General features: G+C 42.8%; 1 protein-coding gene and 1 long non-coding RNA gene across 5 annotated transcripts in view; one reads left to right on the plus strand and one right to left on the minus strand.

Moving 5' to 3' along the window:
• KCNC4 (potassium voltage-gated channel subfamily C member 4) overlaps positions 1 to 23,785 on the plus strand; it is a 75,887-nt gene that overhangs the window by 39,050 nt on the left and 13,052 nt on the right. The window lies entirely within an intron of this gene.
• LOC137546754 (uncharacterized) overlaps positions 1,660 to 23,785 on the minus strand; it is a 174,882-nt gene continuing 152,756 nt past the window's right edge. For 3 of the 4 annotated variants that reach the window (XR_011026347.1, XR_011026349.1, XR_011026350.1), the window contains exons 2-4: positions 16,668 to 16,797; positions 9,088 to 9,183; positions 1,660 to 1,805 (exon numbers count right to left, since the gene is read on the minus strand). This is a non-coding gene — a long non-coding RNA (uncharacterized lncRNA). The remainder of the gene's footprint in view (positions 1,806 to 9,087; positions 9,184 to 16,667; positions 16,798 to 23,785) is intronic. The other variant, XR_011026348.1, reaches the window with a different exon arrangement.

The following is a 23,785-nucleotide window of genomic DNA, read 5'->3' on the forward strand; positions in this document are numbered from 1 at the left end:
AATTTTTTAAATATCTGTTCAATTCAAGAATAGCAATCAATTTTTCTGACCGATTCTAACAATTCAAAAATCTAATCAATGTACCACACATCTATGTTTAATTATTTCCCTAATCATGAATAAAATAATGGAAAGCTCAGAAAAAAATTGATTGGAACTGTATATCAAGTAATTGACAACCTATCACACACAATACAATTTTTGATAAAGTTGGTCTAAATTTTCCAACATGTCCAATCTCCAGAAATAGAAAAAAAAAAAGGGAAATTCGATCGGATTTATCGATCGAAAACAAAGAAAAGCTCTAGATTTTTCGGGACAGCCAATTGAAATTATCGAATTGGCGAAAATTTTTATCTTTCAATTGTATGGTGTGTGGCCACCTTAAGGCCTCTTTTCTACGGACAGTTGATAGGCAGTGAAATGCCTCTCAAACTCTCACTACTGCTTGCTTTTGCCTGGCAACTGCTCACTGCTGCCAGATAACTGCTGCCTGGTAACTGCTTGCTGAGCACACAGGGTCTTTTTTTATTTTTGGTGATTCTTGTAAGTGCCAAGAATACCTAGGTGAGAAGTAGGGAGAGACCGGGAACCCAATGGTGCAGTATTGTTAGGTATAGTTAGGATAAAATCATATAAATATATACTCACAAAGGTGTTTTGCAGTTCCTACAACCACCGTATAGGCCTGCAGGGAATTAACCGTCCCTGCTCAGTACTCCAGGTCCTGCTGGATACTGGATGGTCGCTCTCCTGTAGTACGATATACTTTCCAGAAAGACTGCAAAGCTATTACCTCCAAAGGAGGTCTGACTGGCAGTGGGTAGGATGGAGGTGCCCAATGTATGTTATATTTTGGTATTTTTAAATGCAAATAAAAAAATTATATAATAAAAAGAGAGGTAATTGCTTACCTCTTCAGAAGATATAGACACCAGTTCAACTGGAAAAATGTTTATATGCAAAAAGCAATCTGCCAACGTGTTTCACTGGTCATGGCCCGCTTCCTCGGGTCAATACAAAATGCCTAAAACAATAAATAGGTATAAATATGTGTATACAACGGAACATGTACAGATAATCATATTTTAATTCTGATTCTCAGCAGAGATAATTTTTGGTACTTAAATGGATTTATTTATTTATTTTGGAGTTATTACTACTTTTAATTACATGCATTCATAATGTTGCAACTAAAGTGCACGTAAAATATGATTATCTGTACCTGTTCCGTTGTATGCACTTATCTATATCTATTTATTGTTTTCGGCATTTTGTATTGACCTGAGGAAGTGGGCCATGACCCGTGAAACACATTGTCCGATTGCTTTTTTGAATAAAAGCTTTTTTCCAGTTGAACTGGTGTCTATATCTTCTGGAGAGGTAATCAATTACCTCGCTTTTTATTATATAATTTTTTTATTTGCATTTAAAAATACCAAAATAGAACAGACATTGGGCACCTCCAGCCTACCCACTGCTGAGCACACAGTTCAGCTGTCTGTGGAAAAGAAGAAAAAGGACACCTATCCACAGAAGCAATCAATTTGAATCAAAACTGGCCTCCATGGCCACAACCAAATAGCTGTCCAAGGATATCAGGGACAAGATTGTAAACCTGCACAAAGCTGGACTGGGCTACAAGTATCATACCTCTGTGCTTATCTTAGGTAGCTTTACCGCACGTCAGGCGTGCTTTAAGGACGGTTATTCTATCTTGACAGTTGGTCTCTTTTATTTCTGTTCATCACCAGTTTACTTTTGTCCAAAATGTGCATCTTCTTCCTCTTCTACAAACAAGTGACCTTTTCAGACAGGAAAACAAAGACAGTCAATAAGCAAGAAGTGTGGAAAGATTGTAACAATGAAACTAAACACGGTGACTTCCTTTTATGAAAAAATAAAAGGTTAACTTTTGTAGTGTAAGACTAATTTGCATAACTGTCATAAATGTGTGCAAATATACTAAACTAAATATCTCATCTACCTGGGGAGATGTGACCAACCTAAACAGGTCTGACAACCACCACGGTTTAAAGACAGCTGACCTAAGAAGGATATGGCTATGGCTGTCATATTTATTTCCTTTTAAACAATAAACCTTGCAGGTCTCTGGAGGGCTGCAGTAGTGCCTGAATCATACACCTGAAACAAGCATACAGCTAATCTAATCAGACTTCGGTCACCTAATGTGCATACTTGTTTAGAGTCTATGTAAAAGGCTCTGTTTACACTAGGGCAAAATTCTTCTGGAATCTGCAGCATTCCTTCGCAGGCGAGTCGCACGGTGAAACGCTGCCTACGCGGCCAATGACTTACCGTCCAGATCGCATGCCGTTGCAAACCTGGACGGTATGCTGCAAATATCTGCAGCACGCACTAAAATTCCTTAGCCCTGCATGGCACGGCTAACCCATCTGGATGTGTGTCACATCACTTCAAGCGACGACACGTTTTCTGCAAGATGCACACCAGATAGTGGAAACTCGCCCTTTAGAGCTAGATGATCAGCAAGACAGTCAGACAATTTGCATAGTTTAAAAGGAAATAAATGTCAGCCTCCATATTCCTATTACTTCTGGGGTGCTTTTCTGTATGTCCAGGAATACTGTGCGAGAGGATTGCTTAGGAACGTTTTGCCATTCAGTCTGATGACTATACAGTATAGTCATCCCCCATCCTCAGCATCCAACCGAATGTGAGCAATAGGTAGTCAGCAAGGTCAGATCATTTTGGTCATCTGATTATTTCCCAGGTACTGCATAGAGTTTTCTGCTTCTCCCATCTCCATAGGACAGCATACACCTCTCAGCCAATCTAAATGTAAATGAAGTGTCACTAGATGCAGGCACAATGTTACCTAAAACTACCAGGATTATCTTTTTGGCCGGCAAAACTCCTTTGTCTTCATGGGGCTTAAAGAGGAACTTTACTGAATATAGCGTAATGGCTAAAATTGTTTACTTTTAACAACATTACTGTATAAATGATTTAGTCTGGGATTGCCCGTTGTAAAATCATTTCTCACCATCATTTACATTCTTAAATTTACCACAGGTTGCAACATATTTTGTGCTGGCAAGGTGCATCACTGTGGAATGTTTGTTTGTTGTGTGTTCTGAAGACAGCAGAAACAACAGCTGGTTACCCAGAATGCACTGGGGAAAGAAGACTGCATAATAAACAGCCTTGGCTAACTAAAAATTACTGGCAAGATGAGGCCAGAGCCAGAACTTCCAAAGGGGCAAACTGGGCAATTCCCAAGCAGGCTGAAGAACACCCTCCCCCCCCCCCGGGGACCATCTAATGGTGCTTATGGGGGGGTCAGTATAGCCCCCATGTAATTGTGGTTAGAACTGGCCCTGGACGGGCTTTGTGTCAAAATGTAGCTACAGGAAGTGTTTCTGACGCTGAAGCCAGGATGATTAACGTAAAAGTGTGTATCCTGAATAATTTACTACATTCTACTATATGTCACTATGGTGCCTCTTGAAGTCATCTACCATAGCTCACAATAATCCATTCTATGGCTTTCTGTAAACTGCTGTACCCCCTGCATCTCTGGTTTGAAAGTCTTACCATGTTGGTTCTGAAGATTATGGCCTCAATTCACTAAGATTTAACAAACACTTTATCAAACGTTTGATAATTTACCTCATGCGTAAAATCTAATTTTGAATTCACTAAAGTGTTAAATATTTATCAAATGTTTTATTGATAAAACGTTCAATAAATATATAACATAATATAACACCTTAGTGAATTCAAAATTCGTTTTTACCCATGAGGTAAATTATCAAACGTTTGATAAAGTGTTTGATAAAGCTTAGTGAATTGAGGCCTATATGTTCTACATGCATAGCACCACATGGCAGAAGAGATAGAGAACATAGCCTATTCTTCTCAGAGTGGATACAAGGAAAGCCAGATTTTATTTGTATTTTTATGACACAACCTTGCCAGCTATGACCCGAAGAGGGAGAGGGTTAACCACAAAGCAATGCTGTATTTTTGAATTCTTTTGCAGCTCAGTGATTATTAGAGCTATTTGGATCCCAGTAAGCAGTAAGCATTTTCACACAGAGAGGGTTGTGGTTTCTGTAATATTGCAGTGGGATTTTGTTAAGAGCATTCTTTTGATATAATAGTGCTTCCTGGAGTTCTTCTTCTCTGAAGCAATTAACAGTCATTCTTTGGAGTGGATGAGGCGTAGTCAGGGGCTGCATTTGACAAAGCACGTGTTGTCCAAAACTACTGCATGTGGCTTGCTCTAAAATGGGTACAGTCAGCAAAATAATGCTTTCATTATTTCCTGGATTCAGTAGCTGACGGCAAAGATATAATGATGTCATCTAAACGTTCCTTTAGTCACCAATAAATTGGTATCGTACTAGGCAGGGAGATGTGGATAGCTCATTGGGATGCAGGCGGAAGTACTCCTGGGGACATGCAAGAATCTAGGAGGACTTGACCTGGCTGCTGGTGCTGTACCATGCACACAAAGAGCCTGATTCAAGTAGGTCTGGTAAAACTGCCATGTGCAGGGCAATTATATTGGCAACAATGACAAGGGAGTAGTGTGCATTACTCTGCTACTTGTATTATGAAGCACATTACCATAGCAACACAGGTTATGGTAATAGTGTAACGGGCGCTATAACCCTTCATTGGTACTGGTAAAATTGCTGTGCACTCCCTGCACACAGCAGCTTTACCGGACCTACGTGAATCAGGCTCAATATCACTTAGGGCTCATTTCCACAATAGGCAATGCAGAACAATTGTTATCCAAAAAGAAAACTGCACAGCGCAAGATCTATCTCGCTGCCCTGCACAGGTCTGCAAAACCTGTGACTATGTCGTAGTGACGTGTGCTCCGCTTGAAATTTGGGAAAAGAACAACCAGATAGTAGTAGGACTAGAAAAAAGGGGATGAAGCATGCACCTTCCGTCAAGTGAGTGATTTATTCTCAACAGTGACAGCCAGTACTTTAGGATACAGACAGCTATGACACTGAATATCGTAAGATATCGTAGAGAATACGATATCGAATAAGAATATCGTAACAGTCCAATGTGTAAAACGTGGTGTATAACAACTCTTACATGTCCATAGGTGCAGGCTCAGCGATGCTGGAGACGGGTGCGGGCACTAGATGGTGGTCTAGTGCCCGCACCCACCTCCAGCAGTTTTCCAACGGAAACTGCTTATGCGCCTATGTTAACAAACTATTGAAATATAATTGCATCATGTTACAATTATATTGTTTATTGCTGTGGAGTGCAATGGCTGCAGTGCAAATGCTTCATTTCTGTATATAAACTAGCAATTTATTTGTGATGTCATTAAAATAAGGCTGAAGGGCTCTTTCACATTAGGGCAGATTTTCTGTGTTTCAACGCAAAGGGTAAAGTTTGCGTTACCCAGGGTGAAATGAAAGTCCATAGACTTTCATTTTAGCTTTCACATATAACGCAGCCTTTTTGTGCATTGCGTTACACTGCACCTAGGCGCAGTTTTTCGGCCGACGCTAGCTTTATGCGTTACAATGTTAGTCAATGTAAAAGGCACACTATGCGCGTTTTTAATCCGTTAACGCAGGCAATCAGTCCCAGAATGCAACAGAGGAACAATGTAGAAAGTTGAAAACTAAAAGAAAAAAAAATTACCTGCGTTTTTCTATGTGCTGTAACGCATTGAAAACGGATTAAAAACGCACACTCACTGCAGTGCAACGCATATCAAAACGCATTAAAACGCATACAACAAAACGTATGCTTTGAGTGTTCTCCAATGCAAGCTCTGATGTGAAAGAGCCCTAAGGCCTGTACTCAGGGGTGGATTGATGGTTACCCATCTGGGATCGGGACATGATCCCTCAGGCGCCATTGCTGAGCCAACACTGTAAAGATGCGGAGTTGGCTGACAACACATTCTTTTGCAAAGTAGAGCGCTAGAGGGACAATGGAGAGGCGCAGGTGTGACATCACGTGGGCGGTTGTTATTGGTTGCCTCAGCAGACCTAAATCAAGTGTATACCGGGCTTTAGATATTCCCATTAACAACTTTGGGGAAGAGGATGGGTGTTGGGTGACAAAAAGTGACTTTCCTGGAAACTGAATTGTTGGGGTGGTTTTTGGATTGCCTGCAGGCAGAATTAGTGCAAACTAGAAGTCCCTTACCAAGGGAAGAAACACTGTTGCTAGCACGAGGGGTGGATTGATATCAGAACTCCACACAGGGCCCAACAAGAGTCATATCTATGTGTACTAGCACTAGAGATGATCAATGAGATGCAAATTCAGTTGACATTTGATTGCAAATTGAAATTAGGCTCATCCAAATTAGCTACAACTGAATTTGACTGGTCCCTCTAAGGCAGGGGTCTCAAACTCAATTTACCTGGGGGCCGCAGGAGGCAAAGTCAGGATGAGGCTGGGCCGCATAAGGGATTTCACAATCAGCAGCTCCCGACCCCCCCCCCCCCCCTGCATTGATTTTTATTTCAAAATTAAATTCACACTGAAGCGAACTATTTTGCCTATTTTACCTTATAGTTCGCTTCAGTGCTCCCATTACAAGTAATCTGCCGTGTCCCAGCCGCAAATCACCTAAGGGGCAATCCGCTGGCATTTCCTGGAAGGGGCAGAGCTTTCAACTTCAGCTCTGCCCCTCCTGACGTCAATCGTGGCGCTTTGCCGCCTCTGCCCGCCCCTCTCACTCTTCCTTCACAGAGAGGGGCGGGGAGAGGCGGCGATCCGTGCGGCGATTGACGTCAGGAGGGGCAGAGCTGAAAACTCTTCCCCTTCCAGGAAATGCCGGTGGATTGCCTCCCGGGCGATTTGGGGGCTCTGCAGCCCTCGTTTAGCGGCGGGGATGCGGCGGATTACTTGGGAGCACTGAAGCGAACTATAAGGAAGCTTTTGCCGGCGCGGGCCACAAAATATTGTATCGAGGGCCGCAAATGGCCCGCGGGCCGCGAGTTTGAGACCCATGCTCTAAGGCATACATGTCAAACTCCGGCCCGTGGGCCAAACCTGGCCCTCAGAGCCATCAAATTTGGCCCTCAGGTGGTTTTCCCACTTTACATTATGTTTGGCCCACCCTAGAAAAACTATACTGGAGGCGAATCCCTAGATCACCGGGGAAGCCATATTGGGGAGGGAGAAAGTCCTAGACACAGTGTATATGGGAGTCATGAGATACCTGGGAGCTGAATAGGGGAAGGAAGGGGCCACTAGATACCAGGGAACTGTATTGGGGAGGGAGGACCAATAAACACCAGGGAACAGTATGGGGAGGGGTCACTAGGCACCAGGAGTCTGTACAGGGGTGTTAGACACCAGGAAACTCTATAGAGGATGGAAGGAAATTATTAGACACCAGGGAACTTTGTAAGGTGCCCTAGTGTCTAATAGCCACTAGACATTGAGATTGGCCCCTGATTTGGTCCCAGTGTTCGATGTCTGCCCACTTTGTATATGAGTTTGACACCCCTGATCTAAGGGCTTAAATCCACTAGCAGCCTTTTCTAAGTCCTAGTGATTTGAAAAAGCTCTTGCTAATGCAATGCTATGTTGTTGTTTTTTTTATAAAATCACATTGCTCAAGTGGGATCACACCCATAGCATTACATTAGCAAGAGCTTTTCAAATCACAAAGCGCTCAGTAAATCGCTCCTAGTGGGTTCCAGGCCTAAACACAAATTTCTACTAGAAAAACATGCAATTTGGTGATCATCTGTGCTTGGAATCTGACACTAGAGTACAAATTGCTGAGGTAAGCTAACCCACATTAAGATTATTAACAGCTTTAATTCATGAAACCATAATTTTCCATGTTATCTTTATTAATAGCTGGTTCTCTGCCTGCAGTGAAATCTGTGGCAGAATAACTGTGCAGATTAAAGTGTAATAGTGTTATTTCCAAAACTGTGCTAATGGCATTGTTAACCAAAGAACCTGTTGAAGTGTTGTTTTATATTAGCACTGCTCTGAGGAGCTAAAAAAATCTTAGATAAGAGAATCCTAAAGAGGCCCTGTGAAGAAAGCAAACAAAACGAAACCCTGTCAAGAGTTTACAATCACTCCATCCTGGCTGACCATCTCATTATGAACTCTGAAATCTGCATGCTGTTAATTCCCCAAGGCACAAACAGCTTTTGAATGCAGGGAGTAGACATATTTCCAATATAACCACTGGCATCCACCCAATCTACCGTAAGCATCATACACACAGTAGATGATATTCAATCGCCTATGCTGGGAAATTAGCATGAGTACAAAGTCCCCCGACACCTTGGCCAGCAATCAGCCTGAAGGCAAGAGTCTGCTGAGCGGTGTCTTAAAGTGGCCACTAACGGTCCAATTTCTAGCAAAAATCGTTTGAGTGATCAGAAATTCTAATCGGAAGAAAAATCGTTCACTACACCATCAACGAACCAATCTTTGCTTCCTATCTATCACAACCAACAAGAAAATCCAAATTTTGGTTTGACGAAAATCCAATCGGACGACTATTTTTATAATCGTTCGTAATCGATTGTGCCCATCAACTGAGATTATTTATAAACAATCTGATCCGAATTTCCGGTTGCTCGAACAATTTTCGCTAGAAACTGGACCATTAGTGTCCACCTTGAGAGCATAGTTCTTCGCACGCACCCCGCCCACTGCACCCCTGAACTCAAAGCACACCTAGTAAACACACACGGGAAACTCGAAAAATTAGAATATCGTGCAAAAGTCCATTTATTTCAGTAATTCCACTTAAAAGGTGAACCTAATATATGAAATAGGAACCCTTTGCAGAGGTTTTGGATTCATTAGCTGATTAGAGTCTGACACTTTGACCCTAGAATATTAAACATTTTCACACTATTCTAACGGTATGAGTTTTAGATTTGGGGGTTTTCATAAGCTGAATAAAAAAGAAGTATAACAAATAAGCTTGAAAATCTTACTTTGCATATAATGAGTCCATTTCATATATTAGTTTCATCTTTTAAGTTAAATTACTGAAATAAATGAACTTTTTGCACGATATTCTAATATGTCAAGTTTCGCTTGTATATTTAAAATACTTACCTGCTGCAGATAGGAAAGGAGGGTGCAGTCCATCAGCAGCAGCCATGGTCAGGAGCGTTCTGGGCATACGTACTGCAGAAGTGCTGCTTGTAATACCTAATAAGATAATTTATTCACAATTGTGTGTGTGTGTCTTACATTATGGGCATAACATCACAAAACAAATGCAAAGGTGAATCATTAACAGTGAGGAAAAGCTAGAACAACAAAATGATAAATCAAAAAATGATGTCATATACCAATGCACTTGTACATTGGAAAACTACTACATCAAAAACACTTTAAATGATACAGTAAGTTAAATTATAAATATGCTGAAAAATCCCTAGTTTCTGCTTGCACAATAATAATTATAAAGCGTCTCTGGGTTTAGTCTAGGAAGGGATCTGAGGACATCTAGCTGTGAATTCTTGACAAACATGTCCTGTATGCCAGCTGTCTTACATTGTATACAGCAGTGTTGTGGATGTTCACTGTTACAGTAACCATTTTCCTTTCTTAAGACTATATAATACCGGTACCTTATAGCACATTTTTCAGATTAAGTAGGTGTTTAAAAACTACCCCCCCCACCACCACCACCTATTCCATCCCAAAAATGCCACTCTCCTCGTTGATTTTATTTTTATGAAAAATTGATTAAAACTTGGTTGAAACAGCCTGTCCTATTATCATTTGAGATCTGGCAGAAGTGTGGTAGGAGAGGCACAGGGTTGTGAGTGGTGTGCAGTCGACAGAGCTGCATAGCTTTGTACTGCCTTATGCAGCACTTAAATAGTGGCGGCAGCTTTCTCTAAAACCCTAACCATGTGAGGGAGTCTTAAATGTTATAAGATCATCCATCCTTTAAAGGGAAACTAAAGCCAAGTAAAGAAAAAGTTTCATTTACCCGGGTATTCTACAAGCCCTCTGCAGCTGCAGTACGAGATTCTCTCATACTGTCTTACTGCGCCGAACGCTCTTGCGGATGGGAATGCGAACAAGGATGCGCGTGGCCCTGGCCGTGCAGTGGAACTAAGCCACAGCGGGGGAACTGAGGACCGTTTAGGACTGGTGTGGGCACAGGACAGCTGCAAGGGGTTGGTAGAAGGTAACTGAAACTCTTGCTTTGCTTGGCATTAGGATCCCTTTAAAGAGAACCTGAATTGATCCTGAAGAAGCTTGCAGAGCAGATGTTCTGAGACTGAAGTCGGACAAGATTGGCCACATAGATAAAAACAGGAGCGCTTTATGGTGCATTAACATTTATTTTATCACTCTAAAAAAAATAAAAATGCACTTACAAATATAGTGATGGTCAAGTATGTCACCCAACTAGTGGGTTATCAGGAACATCTTCTTTCAACTCCTTCTTGCAGGGAGTTGCCAGCAGCAAGGGATCCAGGTGGTAATCGGACAAATCCAGGTGGAGTGCTGTACAACGGTCCTGTTTATCCTAGTGCCTGCTGTGTCATGATAACACTGCAGGCACTTGGATAAACAGGACCTTCGTATAGCACTACATCTGGATTTGTCCGATTACCACCTGGACGCCCTTACTGCTGGCCACAAGGCATAACGCACCATACAGTGCTCCCGTTTTTGTAAAGTGCTTTACTTTTCTTCCCATAAGTCGTGGAGCTTGCTGACTGGTGACTTGTACAGGGTTTACAACCCAGGTTCTTCCCTCCAGAGTGCTTTTTGACTTTGGAATTTGTACATTTAGATTGGCCACATGCTTGTTTGAGTGGTTCAGGCACTACTGAAGTCAGAAAGATCAGCAGGATGCCAGGCAACTAGTATTTTTTAAAAGCAAATTAATATGGCAGCCTCCACATGCCTCTGACTTCATATTCTCTTTCAGATAGCTTGCCCTGATGCAGTGTGTTTGCATGCAGATGGCCTTTTCAGTGGGTCTGAGGAGGGCTGATACTGTGACACCATTGCACTCTTCTTTAGGCCAGTACCCATGACTAGAGATGAGCGTAATGGAGTAATTACGATTTCGCGAAATTTCGCGTAATTAGTGTAATTACGTTTATGGCCGTAAGTACATAATCGTAATAAAGAAGGATTTCGCGAAATTTCGCGTAACCGTAATTTTCGCGTAATTTTCGCATTGCAACTGTTATTATGAAATTAATGCGTATGGTCATGCTCCCGAAGCGGAAAAGTTGACGCATGTATCAATGTTAGGTAGCCGCCGACTTTAAGGGTTAATAGCAAAGCCCCCTTAAATGCTAAGAGCCTCAAATTTGGAGAATATATTAAGGAGATCAGGAGGAATAAGAGAAAACATTTTTTTTTTCAAAAAACCTTATAGTTTTTGAGAAAATCGATGTTAAAGTTTCAAAGGAAAAATGTAAACATTTAAAAACCCGCCGACTTTAACGGTTAATAGCAAAGCCTGCTTAAAGTTTAGGAACACCAAATTCCCAGGGTATATTAAGGGGATCAGTGGGAATAAGAGGAAATTTTTTTTTTTCAAAAAGACCTTATAGTTTTTGAGAAAATCGATTTTTAAGTTTCAAGGGCGAAAATGTCTTTTAAATGCAGAAAATGTCAGGTTTTTTTGCACAGGTAACAATAGTGTATTATTTTCATAGATTCCCCCAAGTGGGAAGAGTTTTACTTACTTCGTTCTGAGTGTGGGAAATATTAAAAAAAAACGACGTGGGGTCCCCCCTCCCAGACCTCTTTAACCCCTTGTCCCCCATGCAGGCTGGGATAGCCAGAATGCTCCGCACCGGCCGCGTGGGGCTCCGCACCCTGACTATACCAGCCCGCATGGTCCATGGATTGGGGGGTCTCGGTAGGGGAGGGGCAGCCAAGCTTTCCCCTCCCCCTCCGAGCCCTTGTCCAATCCAAGGACAAGGGGCTCTTCTCCACCTCCGATGGGCGGTGGAGGTGGAGGCCGCGATTTCCTGGGGGGGAGGTTCATGGTGGAATCTGGGAGTCCCCTTTAAAAAGGGGTCCCCCAGATGCCCACCCCCCCTCCCAGGAGAAATGAGTATAGAGGTACTTGTACCCCTTACCCATTTCCTTTAAGAGTTAAAAGTAAATAAACACACAAACACTTAGAAAAAGTATTTTAATTGAACAAAAAACATAACCATAACAGTGCAAACACTGTAGCAGTTGAAAAAAAAATAAAAATGCTAGAAGTTTTGCTTTAAAATAAGCTTGTCTGCAATGCAGGTCTTGATAAAGTGTATACCAGGTGTGGAGGACACAGTAAAGCATGTACAGTAGTACTAGTCCAGATTCCACCATGAACCTCCCCCCCAGGAAATCGCGGCCTCCACCTCCACCGCCCATCGGAGGTGGAGAAGAGCCCCTTGTCCTTGGATTGGACAAGGGCTCGGAGGGGGAGGGGAAAGCTTGGCTGCCCCTCCCCTTCCGAGACCCCCCAATCCATGGACCATGCGGGCTGGTATAGTCAGGGTGCGGAGCCCCACACGGCCGGTGCTCCGCATTCTGGCTATCCCAGCCTGCATGGGGGACAAGGGGTTAAAGAGGTCTGGGAGGGGGGACCCCACGTCGTTTTTTTTAATATTTCCCACACTCAGAACGAAGTAAGTAAAACTCTTCCCATTTGGGGGAATCTATGAAAATAATACACTATTGTTTTCTGCATTTAAAAGACATTTTCGCCCTTGAAACTTAAAAATCGATTTTCTCAAAAACTATAAGGTCTTTTTGAAAAAAAAATTTTCCTCTTATTCCCACTGATCCCCTTAATATACCCTGGGAATTTGGTGTTCCTAAACTTTAAGCAGGCTTTGCTATTAACCGTTTAAGTCGGCGGGTTTTTAAAATGTTTACATTTTTCCTTTGAAACTTTAACATCGATTTTCTCAAAAACTATAAGGTCTTTTTGAAAAAAAAAATTTTTCCTCTTATTCCTCCTGATCTCCTTAATATATTCTCCAAATTTGAGGGTCTTAGCATTTAAGGGGGCTTTGCTATTAACCCTTAAAGTCGGCGGCTTTTTTATATTATACGGAGCGTTACGGTTTAACGCGAAATTACGGTAGCGTTTAATGCGAAATTACGGCATGAACAAAACGCGAAATTACGCGTTGAAAATTACGCTTACGGTATTTTTAATTACGATTTTAATGGCAATTACGCTACTGTAATTTCGCATCGTAATCGCAAATTTCGCATGCGTAATTTTAGTAATGCGAAATTTCGAAAATTTCAGCTCATCTCTAGTCTACCCATGACGCGATTTTACCAACAATTTTGCAGATGAGCGGCAATACATCTTGCAACGTAGGTACTGGCGCACGATCATGCAAACGATGTTTAGAGCATTTCTTGACTTCCTGCTTTCACCCGTCGTGTAACTTTGCGTATACCTGCCAGCCGGAAGATGGATTGTGGAATTCTCGGCATCAGGGAGACGTCGCAGAATTCATCTTGCTCCGTCATGTGTTGAGTATTCAGCTTTAGTTTCACAAGGCTTTAAGAGCTGCATACAAGGCAAGCATTTAACAGGACTACAAAAGCAAGATTGATCTGTTAAAGAGTACCCGAGCCAAAGCTCAGGTACAAAATTAGATACTTACCTAAAGAGATCCTATTGAGGCTTCCCTCCCTGCTCTGAAGTCCCCCGTTGCTAAGCCTGGCCCCCTGCAAGATTAGCGACGAGGCATTGTCACTAATCACATCGGGACCGCGCAGCTACTGTTCCTGGATTGTGGACGCACAATAGCCGCGAGCCGCCACTGCGGGCTCAGTGCTACGGCGCATGCATGCACCAGCTTGCGTGGCTACTGCGTGGCCACGATCCAGGAAGAGGAGCTGTGCAGTCCGGATGTGGAAGGGGGTCTTGCTCAGCAACGGCGGGCTTCAGACCAGCGAGGGAGGCCTCAATAGGATCCTGAGGCTTCCCTCTCTTCAGGGTAAGGTCTGATTTTGAAACTGAGCTTTGGCTTGGGTTCACCTTAACAATGCAAACACTGTAGCAGTTGAAAATAAAATAAAAATGCTAGAAGTTTTGCTTTAAAATAAGCTTGTCTGCAATGCAGGTCTTGATAAAGTGTATACCAGGTGTGGAGGACACAGTAAAGCATGTACAGTAGTACTAGTCCAGTGATCTGCAAACTTGGCTCTCCAGCTGTTAAGGAACTACAAGTCCCACAATGCATTGCAGGAGTCTGACAGCCCCAGCCATGAATCATAAAGGCAAATGCATTGTGGGACTTGTAGTTTATTAACAGCTGGAGAGCCAAGTTCGCAGATCACTGTACTAGTGCAAGGCGATGGCAAACAGGATAAGCAGAACAGCTTTCAATGCAACTAATTTGGAAAGGACACAACTGGGTACATTGACATATTTTTTGTGAGCTCATTCCTAATAACGAGAGTATTTAAAGCGGACCCAAGGTGCGAGACATATGGAAGGGGACATGTATTTTTTTTTAAACCACAGGTGTTGAACTCGAGTCTTTTAAATGCATATTAATGCCACTGTTTAGGATGCATTTAGAAATGGAGAAATGTGTCTATTTCATGCTTCACATCTTTCCTGATTCAGTCCCATCAATACATTTGAGCTGTGCTAAAAATGTGTGAGGACCTTAGCCCTTGAGGACTGGAGTTCAACATCTCTGTAATACACATTGCCAGGCTGTCCTGCTGATCAACTGCCTCTAATGCTGGGCATACATGGCTCGATTTTGCCGCTTGATTCTTCCGTTCGATTGATTCCCCGCTCGATTCTGCAGGTGATTCTCTTATCTTCCGCTCGTTTTTCTTATCTTTTTCCATTGCCCTCAATGCATAATCGAGCGGCGAAACGATCGGGCGGGAGATCGGACGTGTCGGAAATTATCTATCGAGCCATTTAAAGAGGAACTCCAGTGAAAATAATGTAGTAAAAAAAGAGCTTCATTTTTTACCATAATTATGTATAAATGATTTAGTCAGTGTTTGCTCATTGTAAAATCTTTCCTCTCCCAGATTCACATTCTGACATTTATTACATGGTGACATTTTTACTGTGGGCAGGTTATGTAGCTGCTCCTAGCTGTTTTGGCTATTAGAGACAGCTGTAAACAGCAATTTCCTGTCTGTGAACATTGTTACATTGTGGCAGTTTGTCCCAGAGTACTGTGGTCCCAGAGCTTCTTGTGGGAGGGATTTCAGCACAAAATCAGTCATCGCCCCCTGATGGTCTGTTTGTGAAAAACATATTTCTCATGTAAAAGGGGGTATCAGCTACTGATTGGGATAAAGTTCAATTCTAGGTTGGAGTTTCTCTTTAAATGACTCAGAATCGAGCCGTGTATTCCCAGCATTACACTTAGCCATAAACTCTGGACATGCATGCAGATCAGGTGCACTGACTCAACATAAGCTGCATGCTTGTTTCAGTGTGTAATCCAGACACTACTGACCAGAAAGATGAGCACTTGAGCAGGACTGCCAGGCAACTGGTATTGTTTAAAAGGAAATAAATATGGCAGCGTCCATATCTCTCTCACCTCAGGTTCCTTTTTAAAATGAGTCTGAAGCAATTTAAAAAATAAAATAACAGATACCTGAGGAGAGGGAACTCTCTGGGTCCTATAGAGTTTTCTTGTTCCTCTCCTAGTCACCTTGTTCCACCGCAGACTCCTCCGTTCAAATCTCCCACTGCAGGAAGATTTGGAGGTCTTTGGTATCCCGAGTGCTCCCAAAGATGGAAGGCTCTATACTGCGCATGCGTGAGAAAGCGTGTTCACGCATGCGCAGAACAGAGCGGCCTGTCTTTAGGAGCACTCAGGCTCCCAACGACTTCCGAAGCTTTCCACAGTGGCAGAGAGCAGTCTCCAACTCATAGATCTGAGACTGCTAACAGGGTAGCCAGCGGTGGAACCAGTGGACCAGGAGAGGAGAGGGAAGGCTCTATACTATGCTGTGTTCACCAAACCTGTCCTCAGGGCCCACCAACAGTGCATGTTTTGAATCCACAGAGGTAGTCAATTAGCTCTGCTGAGACACTAATTACTTCACCTGTGAATGTGAGTGGTTTCCTGCAAAACATGTACTGTTGGTGGGCCTTGAGGATAGGGTTCTGCTGTATAGGACCCAGAACCGTCCCTCTCCTTAGGTGAGTAATAAGAGGGAACAGCACAACAGTGTTCATCTTCCACAGCAACGTCTTTTAAGCTAGGTACACACAGTAAGATGGATGGGAGATCTCCACCGACAAACAAAACGCAAATGATCTTTCAAATGATTGCTCTAATATAAAGTCCATTGACTTTAGCAAAGATCTGAACGATCGTTCATGACAGTCATTCAAAAAGAACAACTGTTGTGGGTAGATGGATGTTGCCAAACATCATTTAACAAGTTTTTGTTAAGTTTGTTTTCGTGATATTGCATAACATAATTTATCATTAAAACAAAAAAAAAATTGCCTGAAAAATCTTGCCCTGGGTGTGGACTTTTAGGCCTGCATCCAGTAATACAAGTATTTGACGCTATATGAGATCAGACAAAAAGACAGCTTGCAGTGCTAGAGGTCTAGATGTGGTTAGAATGCACATGGAGATTGGATGTTCCCCCGTGTCTGTGTGAGTTTCCTTCCACAAGCCAAAACATACCGTTAATGTAACAGTCAACCTGTCATTCTCACCCTGCACATAAGATTTTCCAGTGTTCGGGACATCAGTCTAATGGTGGCCATTAACGATACAATCCGATGGACGGTCGATCATTTCAGATCACTGTAATCTATTGGAAATGATCAGGTGTGTCAATAAACAGCCAAAACTTACTAACCAGTTTGATCACATTAATGGAATTGATTCATTTTTCGGATGCACCCTACGAATTTGGGATGGATCAGAAAAATGTTTGTACATAGTGATGTCAGGAATAAGGTGGATACAGAATCAGGTAACTGGCTAACAAGGAAAAAATGGGAGGGCAATTATAGTTGTGGACGTTGTAGCACATGTCGCTCTATGAGGAAGGAAAGTAGTGTCCAAAATGGGGGATCACCTGGAAAGTCAGACAGTCCATCAGTTACTGTACAAAGTATGTCGTAAACTGTATATGGGGTCTGTGTACGTTACTATATCGGTAAAAAGTTCCATCCCCTGAAGGAGTGTTTGCTCCGGGCACAAGAGGTCTATTAAGAACGGAGTGGATGCTACCCGTTTGATTGAACATGTTAAAGAAGACCATGTGGCTAATGCTGGTTGTCTCTGCTTTGCGGGTTGGAGGTGGTAGAAAGGGGTAATGATACAATCTTGATTGTACAATCTTACCATGTTTTTGTAATATGAGTGACTACATTTAAAATCCAACCACAGTATATTCTCTCAGTTTACCCTTCTATTACAAAGACTTGGTAAAATTGTACAATCAATATTGTATCATTAGTGAGCACCTTTAGATGTTTATTATTAGAGATACTTACCTCAGTAGTGGGAAGCCTCTGAAGAGTCCAGAGGCTTCCCATATCTTCTTATAACTGACCATTCCTTTCAAGAGTCCTCCTAAACTTCTTTGACTGGAGCCTGTCGAGTAAGCTGCTTTCAGCCACATTGCCGGCCATGGAGGAGCGCATCCTGACTGGGCATGTGCTAATTAGGTCAGCACACGCCCAGTAGAATGAAGCTGCTCATGCATGGCATATCCACTACTGAGTATCTAATTTTTATTTCTAAAATTGCTTCAGAGGTGTGCCAGTTGAGTTGAATTATCACACAGGCATTGGCAGGGTTAAATGAGTGACTGAATTAGCCAGTAACTTGTGTGCAGTGCAGTGTGACGAAAGACTCACATGCAGTGCCTCTTCTATGTCCTGCAATTGAATCAGGCCTCAGGTTGTGTTCTATGATTTTCCCAGGTCTGACAATCTGAAAGGTTAAACTGATTCTCAGAAGACAAGCAGCTAACCTGCAGCTGAGCACAATAGAGAAAGGCAACTTTCGTCCTTGTCCTGTAATCCTAGATTTAATTGGATTGTTGCTACTGAATCCCTTGAGAATTCATATTTCAAGCTCCTTTGTTAACTTGAATGGAAGTAATCTTTGCTTTGAGTAATGTATTTCTAAACCATAGATTTCTTTATCACTTTTAACTCCTATAACCTCCACTTCTAGTCCATAGGCATTCTGGGTTAGATTGTTACCAACTGAAGAGCATAACATACATCCCCATTAGATTTATGATGTCATCCTGTAAGGCAGTTCTAGTCAATTCAGTGAATACATAGAGCCTCAGTGCAGTCCCTTGGCATTTCCAGACTGCCACACTTATTTTGAGCTGCCCATCACTGGTCCTGACCTTTTGACTCAGCTATGACTCAGATAGCTGCACCAAATAATAACCATAAACTATACATTATGTAGTGCTGGGTTGTCTATTCGTTCAGCTCCTACCCAATGAGCTTTCCAGGCAGCTAATGCAGTGAGTTTGTTCTGCACTTATTGTAAACATTCCGGACCATCACCTAAATAAACCTGAATTGCAAGGACAGTGCCTGGACGTTCTTGTGGTCTCTATGTATGCTGTCTTCCTTAGCCATGACCATGTCCAGACTGCAGCAGAGTTTATACAATTTGGAAGGGTGAGCGCCAGTTTGTTTGCTCCGTTTCATCCACCCTGATGGAGTGCCGTGGTGTTTTCTATCTTTTGTTGCAAACATAACTACTATTTTACTTACCTCCTGGCTTAGGGTCCTGAAGCAGGGAATTTGGGCTCATTGCACTCCTGGTGTAATGGTTAAGGGCTCTGCCTCTGACACAGGAGACCAGGGTTCGAATCTCGGCTCTGCCTGTTCAGTAAGCCAGCACCTATTCAGTAGGAGACCTTAGGCAAGTCTCCCTTACACTGCTACTGCCTATAGAGTGCGTCCTAGTGGCTGCAGCTCTGGCGCTTTGAGTCCGCCAGGAGAAAAGCGCGATATAAATGTTCTGTGTTTGTTTGTTTGTTTGTGATTGGGTGCCACCACATATATCCCACAATGTAATTAGTGTCTATGGCAGCGCCAACAACATAATTTGGGGCATAAAGTGCTGGAGTTTAGCTACTGGATAGCCAAATTCTGGCTATGGATACCGGGGTGTTAGTGGAAGTAGTAATGTCCATAATACTGTAATAAGTTGATGTTGGAAGTTTTTATCAGTGGGAAAACAGGGTGGCTGCACAGGAGGTAATAAATTGCCATAGATTAGGCATCAGAGCCATAAAGGTGCCCATAAATTATACAATGGGCTTGATTCACTAATATACATAGCAGGAGTAACCTGCTGTTACTCTCACTATTTAACACTGCACACCTTAATGAACGCTATGCGCACTATTGGCAGCATAGCGTGCATTATTCCCTCTTGTCAGAATAACGCTCACTATGCCCTGCATAGCGAGCGCTTGTAGCTAAGGCTGTGTATTAACTGTAACGGGCGATCTGATCATCCTGCCCGGGACCCCTTCGGGTACAGTAACTTTAAAGTAAGTGATCCTGGCACTCTGATTGGCCCAGTAGACTGCCTGTGTAGTGATGTCATGTGACAGGCAGCCTATTGGGCCAATCAGAGTGACAGGATCACTTGACCCGAAGGGGTCCCGGGCGGAATGATGCAGGCTATACTGCCAATAGTGTGCATAGCGTGCATGAAGATGTGCAGTGTTAAATAGCGAGAGTAACAGCAGGTTACTCCCACTATTTATGTTTGTGAATCAATCCCAATCTTCTTTGTATAATCTTACCAAATGCCAAATGTATGTAGGGTACCTAAAGGGTATGTAGGGTAAACTGAGAGAATATACTGCGATCGGATACGTTAGGTAATCCCTCATATTACATAGAAGTGGTAAGATTGAACAGTCAAGATTGTATCATTAGCGGGCACCTTAAGAGGTATTTCACACCAGGCACTCATTGCCTTCCAATGAAAGGAGGGAGGTAATGCATACAAATTGCAGGTGGCAGCGCTTTGTTTTTCGCATGCTGCTCTGCATGGAAAAGCCACAAATGAATGCCAGCGTGAATGATATTTCAGATGTCTTTGCATTTGGCTATGTTGCCAAACTGTAGAAGTCAGCTTAGCAAGGCATGCAGTGTAAACAGCCCCTTGGCATTTTCAGTGTTCAGCTGGTGATAATGTGCATTTCAAATAACCATGACCACGGCATCATGCCATTGCAGGTTGCTTCCACAAATATATTTTTTGTAATTATTATTATTACCATTATAGGGCTTGATTCCCAAAGCGGTGCTAACCTACTTAGCATGTCTAAAGTCTTTAGACGCGCTAACCAGGGTGCTAAGTAGGTTAGCACCGGATTTCTCAATCAGATCGTGCGCTAACTTTGCGCGCGTAAAACTTTACGCGCTCAAAGTTTTACGCGCGCTAAGTCCCATAGGCTTTAATGGGCACTTTGCGCGGTGCGCCCTGCGCTCTGTGCAGTACGCACGTAAAGTTTTACGCGCATAAAGTTTTGCACGCGTAAAGTTTTATGCGCGAAAAGCTTTTTAAGACGTGCTAAGGGGGTTTTCACAGGCGTGCTAACAGTTAGCACCGCTTTGTGAATCAAGCCCATAGTGTTTAAATAGTAGCTTATAATAGGCTTTCATACAGGTAGTATGAGTACAGGTAGCATTCTTTCTGTAATATCTTATACTTTTTATGGCCAGGATTTACAATCATTAACTCAATTACTTCACTTCATTTTAAAGGATATAAAGGAAACTTGTAGTGATAGACATGCAGGTACTACAATTACTCGACTGTTTCTACTATTAACAATAATACATTGCAATACCTTTGCCTTGATCAAATGCATCTAAGCAGGTATTACCAGGGTTAAAATCCTGAATTTCCACATGATTTGCATTTTAAATTTGCATTGACATTCGTCATTTACTTATGAATGGAAAAAATGTCCAGCTATGCAGATAGCTCATCATTTTGTTAAAGTAAAAACGAAGCACTGAAAACTCCTCATTATCTGTTAGTAATTCCCTCTGTCACAGGTCTGTCATATGTCTCTGTACATGGAGGCCACTGGGAAGCATGTGTTGATAGGTATGGCACTCCTGGGCACAGGCATCTGTATTGTTCTGCAAAATGGCACAAAACTGAGATGAGTCCGCCATGTAGAGCCAGGCTGTTTAGCATAGTGTAGTTGGTTTATAGTGTCACCTCTAGGCTATAAGCACTAGAGAAAGTTGAATCACCAGTAGTCACCAGTTATATAGGGTGCCACAATATGATCCTGGTAATATGGGGAGCGATTCACATAGATTTTGTCCGGAATGATCTCACCTTACTTATTTTTTTGCAGAAACTATAAGGAGAGCCAACTCATAAGATAAACGGATAAAGAGAGATAAATCATGAGTTAAGTCAGATAAATAAATAACGAGTTAAGTCAGTTAAGAATGAATAAATTATGAGGTGCGTGCACACCTGTGACACATGTTGCCCGTCGGGGATTGGGACCTGATCCCTTTAGGTGACATCGCTGGGTTGGCCTGTACAGACTTGTGCCAGCTGTGTAGCTGACAACATGTTCTGCTGCTAGGGGTTATGGGGTAGAGGGAAGGTGGAGCAGGGCATGCTAGACATCACATGGCGGGCAGGGGAGCAGCGTGCATAAAGAAGTTGGCCATTGCTCAGCCAAGTTGATCCGCCTAGCGGTTTACTTGCGGTACGGCGATCGGGGGGCCACTGTACACACGCCTGACTAAGACCGATAAGGAGAGACAAATCGTGACTTACAGTGGACCTGAATTCCAAACTTCCGATCTGCTTTAAAAGCAGCATAAGAACCATTTAAGAAAAATATTTATTTTGTTACAGCGGATACAAATCCTGCAATACATTTGCAGTTTTGTTGCTGTGGTAGAAAAGGAAAAAAGTGCGGCACTCCTATTCATGTGTACAGTGGAGGGAAAGAAAAATAAGCAAATGTCATTTGCAGTTTGTCTACTTCCTGCTTTTATGGAAGCAGACATCTTGTTACCACCCTGTGTTTACCTGTGTTTAGCTCTCTGCCGTGGCAGTCAGCAGTCAGCTGCCACAGCTGTGGGATCAAATTACAACTTGTTCTTAGTCACAGATGAGGGGGAATTAGACAGGCTAAACTCTCTAAATACATGGGTGTATTTCTATATGTTTTCGTTGTGTCCTGTGCAAGAGTTCAGATCCACTTTAATTAGGTGAGCTAGTTCCTAAGATAAGTGTTGTAAATCAACCCCATGAATATTGAGGAGTTTTAGGGCCCGTTTCCACTACGGCGATTTCGCCGGCGATTCTGCAGAGAGATCCTGCACATGATTCGCACGGGGAAACTCTGCCATAGGGGATGATGGCGCAGCGGCGGAATCGCTTGCGGGAGCGATTCGCCCGGAACCCCCCGCAGATTTCGCCACGGAGGCTGCGAATCCCATAGCCGTGCATGGCACGGCTCATGGGATTCACCTGCGATCCCGCCCACCGGCTCAGTGCGGCGTGCGTCTGCGAGACGCACACCGCACTAGTGGAGACGAGCCCTTAGTGTATTTGTGACGTGGTGTGTCATAGGTTAGATAATGGCAGCTTTGTTCCAATCGAGAATCATCATTCACTTAGTAAAATGTTTTGAAAAGAAAGAGAACCCTGTATTTTGCTCATGCTCTGGAAACATTAGACTTCTTTCATATGGGAGGCTGAAGGTGGTGAATTCACTGTCAGCTGCCCCCTATGCACTACTAGTTAGTGGAGAAGCAGCCATCATACTGACTATACATCAAAAAGACAAGCCATCTATATGAGCCACCTAAAATACATTTGCCTAGGATGTAAATAGAAGCTATACATCAAAAAGACAAGCCATCATACTGAGTCACATCTGAGCACAGCCTTTTTATTTCGGTTCCAGGTAACTGCACCACGTGTCAAACACTGACATGCGTTTGGTTACAAATTCAGCCAGAAGGCGCTCAGTGGTCGGCAGGCAGGAGGCTCAACTGCTCAGTGAGGGCTGGTGCACACCAAAAACCGCAAGCAGATCCGCAAAATGCTAGCAGATTTTTAAACGCTTTTTTTTATTTTTATGAGGCGTTTTGCTAGCGTTTTGCGGATTGCTGCTGCGGTTTTCAGTATAGTAGATTTCATATATTGTTACAGTAAAGCTGTTACTGAACAGCTTCTGTAACAAAAACGCCTGCAAAACCGCTCTGAACAGGCGTTTTTCAGAGCGGTTTGCGTTTTTCCTATACTTAACATTGAGGCAGAAACGCATCCGAAATCCAAAAAATGCCTCACCCAGGCATTTTTCGTTTCTGCAAAACGCCTGCCGCTCTGGTGTGCACCACCCCATTGAGATACATTGACCAAGCAGATCCGCATAGCTTAGCAAGACATTTGTGATCTTGATGATCTCGCTATGAGATATATCTTGTGAATGAGGATTTTTTTTAATGCAGCTTAATTTGTCATAGTTTTTGAAGAACCCTGTGTTTTCAGTATGGGAAATTAGAAAAAAATCTAAATATTGAAATCAGAAAAATAGAATTTAGTAATGTTGAAGATGAAAGATATTTCTTATTCTACAACACATGAGGTAGACTCAGTATATTACTGCAGTGTGCCAGTGGCGTGGAGGGACTGTCTGCCAGGTAATGTGCAGACTGGCCTTCCTCAGCCAAATGCTCTAAATGACAAATTGCAGAGCTTGAGCATCATGACAAGGGGTCAGAGGTCATAGGCAAACCTTTTGGATA

The sequence above is a fragment of the Hyperolius riggenbachi genome, chromosome 2, assembly GCF_040937935.1.
Source record: "Hyperolius riggenbachi isolate aHypRig1 chromosome 2, aHypRig1.pri, whole genome shotgun sequence".
NCBI classification, from domain to species: domain Eukaryota; kingdom Metazoa; phylum Chordata; class Amphibia; order Anura; family Hyperoliidae; genus Hyperolius; species Hyperolius riggenbachi.